We start from the raw sequence: 12,393 nt of genomic DNA, 5'->3' as shown, positions 1-12,393 counted from the left end.
TAGGCTTGCTGCAGACAATGCCAGAATGTTCTCTAATACACTTGCATTGGGTAGGAAATATCACTATCCCCTAGCGGCCCCTCTGTCTAGATGCCGAAAAGACATTTGATCGCATTAATTGGCATTTTAAGTTTACTTCTCTCCATGGGTTTGGCTTCGCCCCAAAATATATTTAATTCATAAAACTATTAGACTCTGACCCTCATGCTAGTGTGTTTGTTAACGGACGCTTTTCCCCCTTTTAAATTTACATGGAGGCACCAGGCAAGGTGTGCCTTTTCCCCTTTGCTTCTCATTCTTTGTTCAGAACCCTTCCTGGAGCGCCTTCGTTTGTAACACACTTATCTCTGGATTTAAATATAATTACCTCGAAACTAAGTTGTCGGGTTATGCTGATGATGTTTTGATATACATGTCGAATCCCTTATCTTCCTTAAACCCTTTTTTCAAGAGATCAACTTATATTCTAACACACCAGGATATAAACTAAACGTTTTCCAAAACAAAAATGTTGCCATTGACTTCCTTGTGTTATCACTGTATGTTCCCATCAGTAGATAGGATACCCTCAAGTGGATGATTTGCCACATGTCGTTTGCAGACTTTCTATGTTATCTTTCAAAATAACTAATTATTACTTAACACAAATTACGTCTATTTGTGTCAAATTGCTCTGCGACAACAAACATTCACGTATTGTTTTATCTAAACTCAAACACCCCAAGAATGAGGGGTGTGTTTGTTTTCCTGATCTTAAGTTCTATCATTCTGTTTTTTTAATTTGTCAATTTTATGCGTTAATTAAAGCTTTTCAAGATTCTCACGCTCCTTATTGAAGGATTTCTCATTCAAAGAGGTGGCTCACTTGTCTAATTGTACTTTTATTTAAAAAAAAAAACAGATCTTAAAATACTCCCAGCACTTGTTACATACAATTTGTTCAGCTAATCTGTATTTTCAACAATGCGTTCTATCCTCTTGTATTTGTTATAATAAGTTTTATTATATTTCGCCGCAAGTCATTTTATTTTAAACATTGGGGATACAAGGGCATTGTGTTTGTCCATTAATTGGTAAAGTATAATTCTGATATTCTTTTTCCTCAACTACAAAACAATACAACTTACCAAGTTCTTTTTAATAGGAATAGGAATTAATATCTGCTCCTCTCCAATCCTTTTTATTGACTAACAACTTTCCTTCTGACCTCACCTCATTTACACCCTCAACACCAATGCACACTATTGATCAAAATTATAATCCCAAATCTGAACATATATACAACATTTTATTATCACCTACTCCTGTCCGATTAAAAATCTCTACTGACCTACTCTGAGAAAATGACCTCTCTGTATCATTCACTGATCATCAATAGGATAAAATATGGCAAAAAGTATTTACTACGTCTAAGGCTGCACGCATACACAATCTTTAATTTTTGTCTATAATAGAGCAGTTATTACTGCAGAATGTATTTCTAAATTTGATTAATCAATTTTGTCATCATGTTGTTCATGTTCCACTTCTATTGGTAATCTAAATCATTTACTCTATTATTGCTCTCATATTCTATAGCCTTTAAATGTGCTAATCGGAAGGTAAACTCATTTTTACATATTATGGAGGTCAGAGAACAAACATTGGGCACTGGACAGCAGTGTCCCAGTGTTACGAGCTCAAAATTACCAGCAGGGGTCCTGAAAAACTGGGGGTACCACTCAAAAAGGGTCACTTTGCCACATACATCAGAACTGTGAAGGATTCTTGGGGCCCGATCTGCAAAGACGTTTGCGCATCTAAGTGAGTGCACATGATAAACAGAGTTATAGATATGTAACAGTAAATAAAGAGGGTGTTTTTCAACGAGGGGTTCGAGTGACCTCAGCGGTTGAGTCGTCTATGAAGTCGCTCAGAACTCTGGGATGGAAAACATCCGTTATTCATGTTTTACCCATCTATAATGTTATGTTATGTATGGTCTCGAAAATACTCTTCCCCTGCATTCGATTGCTATGCAGGGGCAGAGAGGTAATGAGGAGCCATACATAATACGACCTCTACCCTTGGTCTCAAATGTAACTAAAAATATAAATGCATACCTGCCACCCTCTGTGCCTTCCCTTCTATACCCCTAACAAAGCTGTGCTCTATATTTTGAATGAGAGAGCACCGTCAAAAATTCCTTCATGACTTAGTAACAGTAGCAACAACGTTTGTTTTCCACTGCTGCTACGTCATAGCAATGAATAGCCCGTTTAGAACCTGGCATTCACAATAGTGGCACTCAGTGAGAAAGCCGCACGTAACCACTTAGAACGTAAAATGTCAAAACGGATTCGAAGAATGAGAAAAGGTGCAATGTTGTGTTTGTGAGCAGCACCGAAATTCCATCATATGATTGAATCAATGCATTATTTAATTTTTGACGAAGGGAAGGACTCTGTAGTTCTTACGTCTAGCAGACTACAAAAGGGTTGGAAAATGATGGGTTGGAATGTGACCAGTTTCTCAGACACCACCTCATCACGGGTGAGCTATGCTCTGTTGTAGCACTGTTGATGCAGGTAAGATAGTCCTGTTGTATCCGTCCTCCCATGAAATATTGCTGCCTCGTTACATAACAATTAATACATCTACACTTACTGGTGTTATAACCATCTAGGATATTTTAGGGCTAACTCTACTATTAAATGTCTATCTTTGGAGCACTTTAGCATACATTTACTGGTTTCTAAGTTCTACCAATAAAAAAACACAGAGGCATGCTGCAAATATTGCTGAGTCAGAGGTGCCTGAGTTGGTAGCCAATCATGTTAGGCTCCAAGAAGCAGTACATTTGCAAATTCGTCTCAGTTGAAACTTTCAAAATTATTGCTGCATGCTCACGTGTGTGCAGTGCACGAGGGACTATTTTCCATCAGTAAAATACACTGACCAGTCACACATTCCTTTCTTCATCTCATAATGCCACTATTTACAGAAACCATTGCTTTTGGTCAGTTTTTTACTGCAGTAGTTTTTTTTAAAAAGTTTTTTTGTCATGAATCTAGTGTGAACCATTACCATCATGTTTACTACCATTGTCATTGTGACCACTATTACCACCCTCGTGTCCACTACTATTACAACCACCACAATCATTACTTGAGCCCTTACCACTAATTTCACCACAACCATTACCAATAGAACACCATAAAATGTTTGCATGCAAGCGTTTGCATTATTTACAACAACATAAAAGTCAGATGCACTGGCCTTGCCCATTATTGTTTTCATTGAGCATACTATATTTTCCACAGGAACAAAATAAAATCGGTTACAAAAATGTAAACCATTATTATTGCAAACAATTGTTTCCTGAGAATTTAGAGCACGAATGGTTTCATCTTCTAATCTAGTAATGACATATCTAGTAATGGCAATCTTACACAGGACTGCATTGTAACAAAAAGAAGAGACCATGAAGTGAATTTAAAATGGAGATTTATTTTCAAGATTTAGATATTACTTCACTGAAACACTTTTTTCAAGACAGCATTACACAAAAGCAATATAAGGGAGTAAAAGGCCACATGCCCCAAATTACCATGGACCTTATGCGTCACTGTCCACCAATGGCACGAGAACCCAACCCTGCACACGCTAGATAATCCTGCAGCTGTTTACTTCATAATGTGAATGTATGTGGCCTTCTGCCAACTTGTAAGTATACGCCAGCTGGCAACACCAACGGCACGCGTGGAACCTGCAGGAACAATCGAAAGTCATATTCCTAGTTTTATATCTAGAGCAAGAAGATCAATGAAGATACCAAGCCTGGCCACCCGATACATGCACTTTCACGGACTTGGAAACAAGTGCAGTTAAAGCACCTCTTGTTTTTAGGCAAAATATCAGAACCAACAAAGCCGCCAGATTGTGGTGGTGAGCAGAAAGTGGACGTTCAGTGTGTTGCGTATGGAAACTCAAAATCCATGCAATAACTGGTATCAAGAACACATTTACACATTTGATGTGCTTATAGCACGTGCCTGGTCCCGAAGGTGGCAGGGAGCTTCTCAGCAAATGTCCACAGTACATCAAGAGTAATAGCTACGGTGGTCAAAGTCATGTTAATGCATTTCAGCTCACTTGGATGACCATCTATAGCGTAGGTTCACCTCTGAAAAACTAGGAAAAAAAATACTATTTCAGAATAAGAGTGACAAAATCCCTGTGCACAGGGGATCATGGGTTGATATTCAAAGGTACAGCCAATTTTTAATCGATGCTGCAATTTGACATTAGTTACCAAGACAACTGTTGTATATGAATAACTGGTTCCTTTTCTCCATAACCTGAATCCTCTGCGACCTTGGACTGCATGGGTAAGGTCCTACCTATTACTATGGCATAATCAGATATTACTAGTGGACAAAATAAAGCAAAGTAAACAAAGCTTCAGTGAGGAATAGGAACCAAAAACCTATAGGTCCGCGCACGTCTTTCAAGAAATCTACACTCCTTACACACATGTAACTCGCCGTGTGGACCTGTCAAAGTTCAACCGTTGAACTTTTACTAACCAGCTTATTGTCCAAGAATCACAAACTGCTCTAACATATGAAAAAAAGATTCTAAATACATCCAAGTCCCAAATAAATACTGTACTGAAGTGAAAAGGCACAGGGTAAAGAAGAAAGCCATGTTTACTGGATTTCTCTCGGATTTAAACAAGGGTACTTATTCATTTTCCACACAGGCACTTCTTTCCTCAGGCATGGCAGGCATCGCAATTGCAATGAAAAGGTTTGCAGATTCAGTTCATAAGGACCTTTCTCATAATCCCTGCTTGGCCACAACTCTACTTCCAGTCAAAAATGATTTGCCCACAGAAGACAGGTGCTCTTGCAAGATCCAAATGATCTCTATTCTGTCAGATAATGAGGGTCGCAGCACGTACGTCTGTGGCTCCACGGCTATCCACTTAACCCAACCCCAGACAAATCTCTCAGAATCCAAGCAGTGTGTTGTCTTGCAGGTACAGTTATGTAGTGACCTTCACACATTTGTATTCCCTACTATACTTTACACCCTCCCCAATTTCACCTCTTTTAGTTTTGTGTACCTTTGTTATCCTTCTGTGTATTACTGTTCCTTACTTTGTGGGATTTATTGCAAAGTTGTATCACTATAGGAAATGCCAATAAAAACAAGTTAAAAAAAGTTCACAGACATGAACACAAAGTAAAATACAAACGTGTTTTCTTGTTATCAGTAATCAATAATCTGTGAGGATGGAGACTGCAGTACTGTACACATCTATCCCCATTATCACCGGGGAGGTAACCTGGCCCATGTAGGTGCCTCAGGTGCCATGACACCCTTGATATAGTAAGTAGCACTGATGCATTCTGAGACAGAGGACGAGATTCAAGGAACGAGTCTCCTGACATAACCAATATTGTGTGTGACTACAGGGCATCTCCCCCACACCTCTCATGTAGCAGAATATCCTGACAACCCAGGGTAGGTTACTTGCTTGTGATTATTATTTGTGAACGATACTGATCCTCCATGTTTCACAGATAAGTGATTACAGAAAACATGTTCGCATTTGATTATATATAATGTTTGTGAAGGTTTTGTGTTGTTTTGCGCCACTTATAGAAGGCACAACTTCAAATATGTTTTTTTGGTTAATTTTAGGAGCATCACTATATGCTATGGACTTTGTTATTTTTACAGATACAAGCAAAAGGACCTATTTTGCCACAATTCCTGCATGTGGCATTCAGAGTAGAACCTTTGGGACTATTAGAGAGATGATTGGGACTGCCACATGTGAAGCGTTTAGTGTCCTTCACCAAACTGCGATTAGCTTTGGTAGGATCTGCCATTGTTTACTGCTATGTTCACCTGTTACTTTCAAAATTACCTTTAGCCTTTCTACAGTGTGTGTTACTGCCCTGCACATCTCCTTAACCCAACCAGAAGTAGGTTTCATCCCTTACATGACGTCCACATTTTCTTTGAGGGAGGAGTTTTTAACCAAAACTTTTTCTTGAACTCTGGTGTCACTTGTACATTGCACCAATTGATCTCTGATAAGAGAGTCAGTTAAATCTCCTGCCACGCACGCAAAGGGCAAGCTTTTTTAGGGATGACACATAGTTCCCATCCTTTTCATTTTTGGCTTGAGTTCTTGAGAAGAATTTATGTTCTTCTATGACTACATTGATGTATGCCCCAAAATGGTTTTCCAACATTAAGACAGACATCTCATACGAGTGCCTTGGGTCACCATCACCTATGCATATTACTATTACACCCAAACTCTTATAAATATTCTACCATTGAATATCAAGGTTATGCAGTAAAACTCCTGGTTTCCTTGCTGGAGAGAATTTCTCCCCACCAATCACTATGAGAGGAGTCCAAGAGTTGTTTCCACTTCTTCCGAGGTAATAATGGTTCACCCGATTCAGACAACAATTTTGGCGCTTGCCACATATTTGCACCTACCATTTTTTCAATGCACCTGAAAGGAGAATACTAAACTAACAGAAGAAAAAAGTTTTAAAAAATAAGCTAAAAGCAACAAACTAAATTAACAGGCTAACACAATGAATTGCCACTAGGTCAAGTCTTGTAAATTATGTGCACAGTGCCCACCAAATCATATCACAATGTTCCACATAGACACACAAAGTCTTATGTGAAGCATCACATCTCGAAAATTTGTAAAATCAGACAAATATAGTTCAGTTATGCTCTAATACCACTCTTCTATACTACATAAATTGGTCCAGCTTCGTTTAAGTACATTCTTATCTTACAAAGCGGTTATTATGTGCTCTGGATTCCCTGGCACCGTCACTGAACTTCAGGAAACTCTGCAGTACACGTAAACTGAAATTAAAACCCACAGCTCCAGTACACTTGTTCGACAGGACGCCATCTGGATCAACATGGATCAACATGTGCAAACAGCCCGCACTTAATGCATACAGAACATGGTCTCCCTTGCGGATATCGGGAATCAAATGTTGGCCACAAGGACACAGAAGTTGTTTGCTCCTCACGGAAGAAGAGCATGAGTTCCTACGTAAGGGATCCAAATGGAGTGTTGACAACGAGAGCCCAAGGTGATCACGTTAGCAGCATAAACCGCCACCAATTTTTCTTATTCTATTAGTTATCCTACCCCATATAATCCAATTTAAAGCTTAGAAGGAAACAAGTTGATACTCACAGGGCACCACATAAGAAAATGTCATGCAGTTTACTAGATAATGATAGATGTGTTTATTGAAATTTCAATCCAGCATCCATGCTGGGTTCTCGAGGGGTATTGGTGGAAGTCCTGCCCGTCCACAGGTAGCCGTTGCCAGTATTAAGTCCCCAGAAAGTTGTTAGACGAAACTCCAGGTCTATTTAAACCACCAACACAGTGAGCACAGCAGGTCCAATCGCATTTTTCCCCTGCTCCGGTAGTTCTACTCTCACCATGACTTTCTACTAAGCATCATAGAAAAGACCGATCTGAACATGGAATTCCAGGACTAAAAGTATTGTTAACTTTTAGTAAAGGATGTGTACCAGGAATAAACTTGATTTGCGATACGTAGAGGACAAGAAAACTACATTGTCACATATTTAAATGAGCATTCTGTAGTGCGGCCTGTTCTTATTAGTCCACTGTTTTGACAGGTAGCGTGGATCGCACCTACCACCGTCAATCCAGACACTTTGGTAACTGGTTTGCCGACCTATATGGCAAGTCTTTACCTACCAATGAAAGCTGCTTTATACAAGGAGAGAATTTTGAACAATCAGATGTTCCTACAAAAGAGGCATTAAAGAAAGTGGTAATCCGGTAATTGTACTACCAGTGGCCTGAAAGGGGAACAAGAGGGCTTTCGACAACTGTCTCACTTGTAATCCCATTGACATTCAAATGGTTCAGGGGATGGGACAGTCCCTTGAGGTTAAGTCCAGAAAGTATCCTTAACACATGAAGATCCCTCTATTTATTCCACCTTCTTTCATCACCCTGTGCCACAGTTGCTCTAGAGCATAGGTCTTCAATCTATGGGGCGCGACCCCCAGGGGGGTCGTGGAGTCATTTGAAGGGGGTCGCGCATTCACCGGCCTCGCTTCTGCCTCGAATCCAAAACGTTTACCTTTCGTTTTGGATTCGAAATAATTACATCTCAGAAACCTCTCTGATTGGAGGACAGGGCAAAATAAGCCAATCATAATGTGGCTACGTCTTTAATGCCTGTCCTCCAATCAGAGACTGCAGCATGCACACCAGGAAATGCCCGGGAACTTTGTTCATAAAGATGGACTAGCACGTTCGACAATGCAGGCTGTATTTCCACGGAGTTCTGCGCAGTCACTGCTGGCTTTCACTGGACCCAGCTGTCTTTCTTGACCCTGACCCTGGCTGCTTTCACCTCGAGTCCCTTTTTCCAACACTTCTTCGTGACTGCCTCTGCATTAGGATCTCCTGCCCGGCTGGTTCCCAATGCAACCCGAAGCTTCCAGGAATAATTAGGCAAGCCACCTCCTCGTCCGCCCACGCAAAGACACACAGAGATTAATATCTGTTTCTTCGATCGAGCAATGTGGGTGGGGGGTGGGAAGGGGTGGGAGGGGGACAGGAAAAAGGCTCCAGTTACATTTTATGACTGTGGAATTGTGTTTGTTTTCGGTGTACATTCTGTTTTTGTTGCAGCAGTTTCATATTCATTTTTGTGACATTGAAATGTTTATTTTCCATGTTCTTTCAGTTTTAATTTTTGACACAGGAGATTAATATGATGCCTTTGTCCAACTACAGTTGACACACTCGAAACAAAAATGATGGTTATTGGTTCATGTGTAAAGCATCCACGATTGCACCTTACTTGATGTGGTGGTTTCTGTAGTACAAAAAACTTTATAACGTGGAGGAATCATTTAAAACCGGACTGGGAAGAGTTCATCCGAGGACATCATTTTTTGTCAAAAAGTTCTAAATAGATTGGTGAATATGAGCTCATAGAAACCTAAATAGCCTTCTGAATTTCAGCTGTGGTTAGAAACAGATAATTATGTCCTGCAAAGAAAGATATTGGTGCTATACACATTTAAAAAATTATGATATTTGTAATTACAAAATTGTTTATTCGAGTGTTTTGCAAAGAAACAAGATTCCAAGACAGAGTATTTAAAATTGTGTAGTTCAAATGTATTAAGACCGCTTCTATAAATGACGAGCAATAGAAGTACTATTTGCGGTAATACAGCAAAATATAAGAATATGCCAGAACATTTAGTCAGGCATGTAGATACAACTTCAGTTTTAATGCAGAAGTATCTTCTCATGAGTAAAACCATACCATTAGCCAGCAAACGTGGCCAAGCACTAACTCTAGAAATGTGCATTTAGTTAGTTCTTAACTTTTTCATACCTCTTTTACTATTCTGATCCCCCCCAAAAACAAGTCTTTCTAAACTTTTCCCCCTCCGTCTCCCTTTTACTCATCCCAAGCCTCCTACTACTGCTGTGAGCTCCAAAATATCCCTCCACTATCCTTCTCAATCCAAATAACATAATACTATATCCACCACTCAAATTACTTGCCTTTTTCACTATACTAATTTACCACTAATGCTTTTATGGGTTCTGGAGAAGCCTGCTACTTGCTGAAAAAGCGCTCTGACACTTAGTCAGGGGTAATAAGCGCTATATAAATGCAATTACAATAAAATACAATATCTTTGACACACTGCAGCAGTGAATGCTCTGTGGGTCTTCAGTTCATATAGAACACATCCCGCCATTTTGTTTGCAATGAGATTTTGTGTCCTAAACTAAGCACGTGTGACTCAACGCTGAATGGTGCCTCCGCATATATGGTGTTGTCATTGTGGTATTGAATACCAATGTGTGCCAAAACTGTTCTCTCGTGGCATCATTTTCCATGACTGGTCTATAAGTTTGTCAGCAATAAATTGTCATAAATCACCCAGATACCGGGGAGGGGAGAAGGAGGCCACAAGGGTGTGCGGTAAACAGCTGTCTCTCTCATGTCAAGGACAGGCTCTCATGAAATTGCTGTGTGTGCTAATTTGGAGGGTACTCCGCTCCTCACCGACTGCCTGTGTGATCTTGAATGATCTAGTTTACCTGTCTGTTAGATTACCGGCCTCTGGGTACAATGAACTTCACCCACAAAAAAGAAACAACTGGTGTCTTTTGGCTTCCATCTCTAGACGAGTGTGTTTTGCTACCTTTCACAACCTCTCTTCTGACCCTCACCTTGCAAAGGCCTTTCCAAGACGAAGGCTCAGTTGAGCCATTTTGACCGTGCAACATGTTGTCCTCCACCTGCACCAAATGCATGGGAACACGTGTTTACAATGGGTGCCATTCTCCTTCCAGACACTAAGCCTCCCACTGTATTGAATATCTGGCCTGCATAGCAGGGCGCTTCTAGGGGCACTGACATGAACAAGGTCATATGTAACCTGCTAGGGACAGGAGAGCATAGATAGTCTACTTCAAGATGACCTTTGTGTACAGCCCAAGCACACACATCACAAGGGCATACCCCATGATCGTTCTTTCACCTCATGCACATAATTATAGCCCAGTTTACTGGACACCAGGGCAGCCAGCCTCTTAGCATTTTCTCGTGGCCTTCAGAAGTTACAGTTCACTTGGTCAAAATAATTCCAAAAACTGAAACAAATAACAAACCCCAAAAAAATATCAGGTGAATTAGCATGACCCTGTGCCCCCAGTTAAATAAATCTGAAGCATCCTTCTCTGCACATAACAAACACATAAGGGCAGTAATAATTGGGGGCGCTTTTGGTTGTCTATGATGATGAGTACCAAGTTCTAAACATTTTTGTCGGAGGGGGTCCTCACGCCTAACATTTTTTGACAGGGGGGTCTCGGCATCAAAAAGTTTGAAGACCTCTGCTCTAGAGTACTCATACCATTCCAAAATTAACAAAATATTTAGTAAATGTTGGCAATACTGAATATCTTGAAAAATAAGTGCCTAGTCATTTTGCAGTCAACACCATATTTAATGCCACCTTTAATTAGAAGGATTTAAAACAGCACGAATGCAGCACACAATCAAAACTGGATACCAGAGCAGAGCACAGCAAAAACATGATAACGATTCCAAGGGGAAAACTGCTCAGGGGTTTTTAGCAAAACTCAGATATCAAGGGCGCACTGCCTCAATTTCTACGTTACAGTGTGTAGTTAAAATAGTTGATGTGTAGTGCGTAAAGAGCAGGCGGAAAACACCCTTAACCGTCTGAAAAGTCAAAGACTATACAACAATTACACAGCTGTGCTCTCGCAACTACAATAAGGTGTCACAAAATTAAGTACAATGACAAATGTAATTCAATGAACAGAAGCAGATTCTTTAGTGTGTTTCTTGTCCCAGCAAGATGATGATTTATTGTATCCAGACTTGAGGAATGTCACAATAAGCCGACACGTGTTTCGTCGTGTGCCGTTGAGTCAACACGACTCTTCAGGGCTGGTGGTACAAAATAACGTATGCATATTCAGTAGTGCGTCATATCACTGTAACATACTGCATATGGTGACAAGAAGTGCATCACACATGCAGTGGTGATGTGCGTATCCTTTCGCACGTAGTGGATGTGATTGGTGATGACGCTCGAGATACTACAAGTGTGCCACTACAAGGATGTGAGTGGTTGGCCTTGAGTGGTGGTGCCATGGAAGTGAGGTGTGGTGATACTAACGTTTTTAAGTTGTGGCAAGCGTTGGCGCACACACGGTGGTCCTGCATTCCGAAGGTTACGAAGTGACGAAATGTCATGGTGAGAGCAATCTAAAGTGAAGTTTGTGTGTGAAATTGTGGGTGACAAGTTCAAACGAAAGCGTGTAAGTATAGTTAATAGTTTAAAAAGATCGGCGGTATCTGAAGAGAATCAACGGGAAACATGCTCTCTCTAAATGGTGAAGTAATTACCTTTAGACTCAACTCCAAAATGTGGGTTGAGAATGGTCTGGAACTTGTGGTAGTGTTCTACGTGGGTAGATTATAGAGAGACTGAAGGGAGAAAGTAAAAAACTCGTCAGGAAGGCATTAAAATGGGGAATGTCCGAGAACATCTAAGTGAATGGCTAGAATTTAAGCTGTGAGGTTGAAAAAGGGGACTGAGTGGAAAGTATCCTTACCACTGAGTTTTTTAGATTAGAATTAATAGGTATGTAGGAATGGAATATCCAGTGGAGTCAGATGCAAGATATTGTTCTTGCCGCTATAATCCGCCCTATTGGGTGTGTCAAAGTCTTCAAAATTTTAGCGCTATGGTAAAAGGAACACATAAGATACCAAGATCATCAGGCTGAAAGTG

At 40.3% G+C, this 12,393-nt stretch overlaps 1 protein-coding gene across 2 annotated transcripts in view; it reads right to left on the bottom strand.

Annotated features, from left to right (window-relative positions):
* Positions 1–12,393, bottom strand: part of UPRT (uracil phosphoribosyltransferase homolog) — a 183,367-nt gene that overhangs the window by 154,417 nt on the left and 16,557 nt on the right. The window lies entirely within an intron of this gene.

The sequence above is a fragment of the Lissotriton vulgaris genome, chromosome 4_1 (genome assembly GCF_964263255.1).
Source record: "Lissotriton vulgaris chromosome 4_1, aLisVul1.2, whole genome shotgun sequence".
In the NCBI taxonomy this organism is placed as follows: domain Eukaryota; kingdom Metazoa; phylum Chordata; class Amphibia; order Caudata; family Salamandridae; genus Lissotriton; species Lissotriton vulgaris.
The sequence above is the reverse complement of the archived record's forward strand: the minus strand, read 5'-3'. Positions and strand labels throughout refer to the sequence as shown.